Source organism: Ruditapes philippinarum, unplaced genomic scaffold (assembly GCF_026571515.1).
Source record: "Ruditapes philippinarum isolate M1 unplaced genomic scaffold, ASM2657151v2 ctg6615_1_1_1_1, whole genome shotgun sequence".
NCBI lineage: Eukaryota > Metazoa > Mollusca > Bivalvia > Venerida > Veneridae > Ruditapes > Ruditapes philippinarum.
In genome coordinates this window covers 38,048-45,495 of record NW_026867256.1, presented here as the reverse complement: position 1 = coordinate 45,495, position 7,448 = coordinate 38,048, and the positions used below count along the sequence as shown (strand labels likewise).

At 34.2% G+C, this 7,448-nt stretch overlaps 1 pseudogene; it reads left to right on the top strand.

Annotated features, from left to right (window-relative positions):
- The first annotated feature begins 892 nt into the window (after positions 1–892).
- LOC132735436 (ADP-ribosylhydrolase ARH1-like) lies at positions 893–4,942 on the top strand (annotated as a pseudogene).
- Positions 4,943–7,448: the final 2,506 nt, after the last annotated feature.

Here is a 7,448-nt window from a genome sequence, read left to right as displayed (position 1 = left end):
GAGGAAGATTTAAGAAATAAAACTGCGGATTTACGGGACGAAACACGCTAATTAGCGGGGGTGCGGGGCGAAGTTTAATAAATAAAACTTCGCTGCGTGTCCCCGCTTATCAGCGTGTTTTCGTCAAGCGACTTTGCTAAGCGAAAAGTCGATAACGAAACAAGTTAAAATGGTGGAGGCGAGGAGGGAAAACACGCTCATTAGCGAAGGCGTGGGGCAAAAGTTAATAAATAAAACTTGAATGAGATTTTAGAAATAAAACGGCGGGGTCGCAGGACGAAAACACGTTAATTTGCAGCGAAAATGAACAAGTTAAAAAACGAAAACACGCTTATAAGCACACGCTTATTTGAGGGACGCTAATTAGCGTGTTTTCATTCTGCGCTCCCGCCGTTTTATTTCTTAAATCTCGCCCCGCGGGTGCGCTGTACACTGTACCTGCACCTGATCAGTATATAAGTTTTGTTGACATTATATTTCTATGTCAATAACCTTGTTTAATCAAGACTACTATAAGTAGTTCAAAGTTTAAAATATAATTTACTTTCGCTTGTTTTTGAATTTTTGAATATGACCTATGAAGCTACGCTATTACACGCCAACGACTATTAGAGGGTACAAGAACTAAACAATCTTATACCAAAGAAAATGGCTGTACAATTAGCAAATATCGAAGAAGAAAAATATACCGCCGGAATGATTCTTAGTGGAGTTGGAGATGCGTTAGAATACAGAAGAGGCAATAGGGAATTTTGTTCGGATGGGAATATTATTCACGAAGAGCTAAAGCGTCTGGGAGGGCTTTCAAAATTGAAAGTTATTACGAAAGAATGGATGATAAGTGATGATACAGTAATGCATTTAGCAACGGCTGAAGCTCTCATAAAACACAAGCAAGATGTTGATAAATTAAAGTTATACCAGGAAATTGCAATCAATTACATTCATTGCATGAATGACATGGTCGGAAGGGCACCAGGAATAACATGTAAAGAAATGTGCAGACGTCTTCAACCCGATAGACCGCCAAATGGATTGAGAATTCCTTTTAATACGAGAGGTGGTGGATGTGGTGCTGCTATGAGGTCTATGTGTATCGGGTTGAGATTTCCACACGAGGTGCAAGTCAACGATTTAGTTGCAATAAGCGTAGAGTCAGGAAGGCTAACTCACCATCACCCGACTGGATACCTTGGCTCGCTGGCAGCAGCTCTATTCACATCGTACGCTGTTCAGGACAGACCCCTAAAAGAGTGGGGTAAAGGACTGTTAACAACACTGAAGATAGCAAAAGAATATGTGTCAAACGATAGAGAAGCCTTACATGCCGACAATTACACAATACAGCAAAATATTGATCATTGGAATTATTTTCAAACGAAATGGGAATTCTACCTCCGAATGAGAAATATTTCTGACATCAGACCCAATTTTTTCATCGGAAGAAGACCAAGTGAAAAAACGTGACCAGATGTACCGCATTCTTAGTTATGACGACATCGGTAGAGCAAGTGGTCATGATGCACCAATGAACGCATATGATGCATTATTGGCTTGTAAAGGAAACTTGGATGATTTATTTATGTCATCGAGCAATTTTTCATGGAGGCGACAGTGACAGCACTGGTGTTAATGCAGTTTGTCTTTATGGTGTTTTGTACGGAATTGATAACGTCTTCAAGAACAACTACAAAATAGATAAAAACAGAATCCCTAAAGAAAGCCCAACACGGCAAAATTGAAAATGTTGCAGGCTCGGTTTGATTGAGCCTGTTCATGGACGGTACTGGAAAGTGTAAGTTACCGTTCACGCCCCTAGCACCGGCTTAAGCAGAATTCAACATTTAAACATGAAATGGTAAAATTTTGAATTTAGAAACATCCGCAGATGTAGAATATTACGAGCGACTGAAAAATGTAGGCAGAGAATTGTTTAATCTTGCAAAAGAGTCTATTGATATTACAAATAAATGCAAATAAGAAGAAGACATTGATGAAGAGGTTTATTTTAGTGATTAAGAAAATTTTACTTAACCATTATCTTCAAAACTGTTTAAAACAAGACAATTGGATGCATTGACAAATATTAGACACATCCTTATTAATTAAATGTTGTACCAGTAACGAATAATTAATATAATTAATAGTAATGTAAAGATGATTCATTAACATAAACAAATTAAAACAAAAACTGTACTAGTTACAGTAATGATAAAGATACACAGTAAAAGCTATCATCATTTTTATTCTGCATCTGGTGTTTTTTTAATTTTCTTTTAAGGATATTTAAGGATATAAAATTGCGATTTGGAATTCTTGCAGCTCTACAGTATACTGGGAAACTTAAGATGTCAGCATTGGTATATATCACATGTCATGTTTTTACTAAGGGGTAGAGGAAGTCATATAGAATTTCCTTTGAATGTCCGTCTGTCTTACTGTCAAGCTGTACGTCAGAAGACTGACAAAATAGTTAAATATGGGGATAGCTATGCACTTTGGGAAACTTCTATTTTGTCGTGTACTAACATTTATGAGTACATGTATGTTTACTTTGTAATAAGGAAAGCTCTTCCTCGTAAGTAATTAATAGTCCCCCGTTGAGAACAAACTCTTCATATCAGAAAAGATCAACATATGTAACCTATGACTCTAAGGTACACTGGTTCAGAGACTCCTTCTTTACGACATTATTCTGAATAAGAGAGGCATAGTATTGCGAGGTCGGAGCTTTTTATAGCCACCCATAGATTAGCATCGACTGTGCACAACACAGCCACTTTGACAGTCCGAAAATATTTATTCTCTATACACGAAAGCTTGAACTTGCCCGCTTACATTGCCAGGAAGTATACACGACGCCATCTTAAGATGTAATGTGGAGTCAATACATTACATAAACACTAGTCTATATCATATTATTTTTGTGAGAAATTAAATACTTAAGAAGCTCTTTCAAATATTTTTATTATAAATGTTCTTACGAAAATGAAAATTCTTTTATACAATGCTGACATTCTTCCAATATTTGACTATTGTTGCCACCCTCTTGGATCAATAAACGAAAACAAACTTGTACTTGAACAATATGGCTTTGACATTTGTTTAGCAGATTAATCCTGTTACTATTATTTGATCATCTACAAACTGACTATCTCGTTTTTTCGAGAAACTATGTCTTAATTACGAGATGATTTGCTCGTAATTACGCATTTCAATGGCATTTGTAATACTAAATGATTTATCATGTGATATATATTTAGTATGTGCATATGAATTACAAAAATGAGTTCTTATATATAATCCATTCTAGTGAATCGTTACAAGAAAGTCCTTTAAATGCTCGCCTGATCAGCACTTGTAAATTATTTTTATGATGCTTGAGCAAATAATTGGATAACACAATAATGAAAAATGAAACGTTCATTTAGCAATATATGTTATTGGCATAAATACAGTACCTCAAGCGAAACTTAAAGGAAGACATTTGATTAAATAATGATTTAAATTGATATATCTCATAAAACAAACGCTGGTATATAGTAACTTCATTTTCTACAAGTCGAAGAGACGATGACGGAAACAGAATTCCTCAGCCAGTTTATGGTACATACAGTGGGTTTTTAAAGACAGAAATAGCTCTTTAAAAAAAATTATTTTAAATAAATTTTATATAAACCGTTTTATTAATTTTTATGGTCCTTCTTTGTTAAACATACCACATGCTTAGTGTTCAACCCTTTCACATTTTGGCACTACGCTTTCTTCTTTTGATTACATCTGACAGACCAATGATGGACAATTACGAGGATTGTTCAAAAAGGATTATATGACTACAGCTCTACTTAACACATTTTTCAATTTACGTACATAATTTTACAACAGACAAAAATCGCAACATATCTTCTATATACGGTAAAAAAATGAATAGGTTTATAAATAACGGTTTTATGAAAATTTCAAATGACAATGGATATGCAAGCCAACGCACGCTTACAATATATAAATGCCGTTGTAAGTAAATACAAAATGTAACAAGCGTTAGTCTTTCTGAAAGTGATTTTCCCAGTGCCCTTTTTGTCTGAATCATGTAACTATTACTAGCCATGTTGAGATAAAGTGAGGAGGCAAGCGATCACATTATCGTTTCACTCTCCAAACATATTACCCGGTAGGCGGCAACTCTCCGCTTTTTTCCCTGAAGTTTGAGAATTCTGGGAAATTAACAGGCATGGATTCATAATGTTAAATTAGTAATGAAAAACTAATTTATAGTTTAAACTTTAACTTATGCATGTCATCGTACAATTTCAAAACAATATTTGAATAGAAATATATTTCAATTGAAAAGTATTCTCTTCTACTGAGCACAGTCTATCATTTGTTAAACAATATCGAGGAAAGTAATACAAACTATTGCGTTTTATCATTATTATATAAAATGATACATATTGATAGCTAAATCAACTAACATAGTGTTTAAAACACGTGTTACGTGTCAGAACTGAATGAGTAGACCAGATGCAGGCATCACGCATGCCGGACAGTTCACGGACCGTAAAATCCTTTTGTAGCGCTTTTACAATTGATGTCACTAATTTTCCGTTTTCATACTCGCACTGACCTGTTTTATTCACGACTTTTTTAAAAAATACTTATTTTAATGTTAATAATAAATGCTTCCTGCAATCAACATCTTATTTAAATTCAAATGTACTGGACTAAAAATAAGTTCTAAGTCCTCAAAGTTAGAATAGTTTCCTTAAGATATAGACCATTATATAAAATTCAATGGTATTAAGTACAATATAAGGAACACCAGCCGGTGTGTATAGTTGCTGATGCAGAATATAACTTGGACCTGTATTTTAAAAGCTACATCATTAAAATTGGAACAGCTGCAACAGATTCAGTTGCAGATATGAAATTTGATATCAGTTAACATAGTTTTGATGCAGAGACCTAAGATTTGTAGATACAGCTATATGTATAAAATTTCTATTTCTAATTAATTAATGCACAGTCAAGATGAAGATTCCAGATTTGAACTTTGATGTTTGTTGTTAGAATTGATATTATGCCTGCATTTCCTCTGTTGCTTACAGTTCCATCAGTCCCTAAGTTAAGTAAGCCTTTATCCTCAGTTTAGAGAAATAGGGCCATCATGACTCTCTTGTCTTGAACTGTATATAACAAATACTTAAACCACGTTTAATTCAGCAGATAAATATATCTGTACATTGTCTTTCATTTGATATACTGAATTATGACCCCAAATTCACTAGGGACTTCTGAAAGAATGCAAAGTTGAATTGTATAGTAAAACAATAAAAGAACTTTTTCTGTTCATACTATTTAGTGTTGTATAATGCGCTTACGGTTAGGGTTACATAAAGTATGTAGGGAGACGATTTTACGTCTTTTGACCATACATAATCATCTTGTCAATTAGACAAAATTTCCATATTGATTGTAAGTTACCGACTACTGGTCCCACGCCATTCCCGAATCAGCGGTGAGAGACAATCGCACTTGGTGTCCGTGAATAATTGTCACGAAGGAATTTTGCTTCGCCTGATCAAACAAGCGACCCATGTATTACATTACACCGATACTCTCCCTAATTAGTTAAGTGGAAGAACTATGCGCTTTGCATCATTTTGAAAACTTTTGTGACTCTATAAAACCTTATAGAGTCAATGTCTCTTAAGACAGCAAACAAGGGATTGAGAAAAGATGCACCCAAGCCTTCCCAACAATCATCTGTGTATAGCTTTAAGTTCAAATAAAATGAGACGAAATAAATATTTGACATTTAATAAAGACATATAGACATATAATATACTTTACAATTTAAAATTCATACAGAAATTTGCAAAATGTAAGATAATGTAACAAGCATTTAACATAAATATATCAAGTTATTTGCTATCGAAATGTCGAACAAATTATAAAAGTATTTAAGACTGTTCCAATGAAGACTAACTTAAACATGTTCATTTTTGTTTGTACATTAATTCTGTAAATGCTTTATTTCATACGATAAAGATGTATTAACATAAGATAATACATGAATATGCTTTTTTTTGGTCAGTCAATAATTAGGATACTATGACTGTATTTCAAGACAAAGTTCAACTAGTCTACTCGGACAACAGCTGTAGCTTTATTTGATAGTGGTCTCCACTGAAGTTTGCTGCCTTTATGACCTTAAATTTGGCTCCTGCTGGATATGTTCTTTCATTCTCGTCAAACGAGGCATATTTTTCGATATTTTTTGGTTGCCATATACATTTTGTACTGTTGTCTATTATAAACAAAACAACCTTATCGCCTGTAACATTTTCAACTGTTGGAAAACTTTGAGCGTTTGTCTGATCTTTTGTTGATGAAACAACAGATTGCCAATAGAAAACCGTACCTTCAGTATACATGTATACATCCTCCTTTATCATTTTCATCTGACGGTACGTTGTTCCGCTTTCAGGGGTTATTTTGTCCCAAAAGAGCAAAAGCATCTGGTACATAACAGCATATGGTCCAAGGGCCAAGTCATCTCCTGTTGGCTTGTAATTGATGCTTGTTTGTCTTCGCATAGCCATACTGATATAATTGTAAAGATAGTTCTTCTCGATCGTGTATACCTTTACAATCATCTTGTAGAAATTCTCCTTGGTCGTAGTACCCATTATCATTTCCGCATTTTTGGTTGACACGATGTGCATAGCATCGCAAACTTGTTTCTTTACAGCTTCAAATCTTGCAGTTTTGCTCTCTATGTCCTTCCAGATATCATTCAAATTTCAATGTTTGATTTGTATGGGCTGATATATCCAGGATGAAAGGTAGATTTATACGCAGCGATTGTGTTACTTAAGAGTCCTAAAAAAGCTGGGTTTTAAAAGTTGGGAAATTTTTTATTAAGTATTTTTTTTTGTGTTTTGCAAGTATTTTATCCCATTTTTTGATGGTCTTTCAATTTCTAGAGCACACATTCCATCGTATCACCCCATTCTGATGTACATCTCTTTGCGCCGCTATCGCATACCTCATTTTAAGTTTTCTTCAAAATATTAACTCATTCCAAAAATACTGCTTTATGAATACTCCCCATCACATTATGGGGTACAAATTTAAAAAATGACTTCTTTGGGGTGTCGGGTTTGCCAAATATCCCCGACCCTTTTTAATCCCCCTTTTTTTCAGCGAGAACTAACATTGATAAGCACCGACTATTTTGAATCCAAAAATGGAAAAGTAAAAAGTTTTCAAAAAGCTTTTTGTTGTCAAAGCAAGAATCTTGAATTTAAAAATGTGTAAAATGTTTAATCATAAACATTGATTTTTTTAAACTTTTAATTGTGCGCCTTGTGACGGAATCGTTACCTTTATCAGCTGGTGCATCTGGTGCACAAATTGTAAACCAACCAAATACACTAAACTTTAAA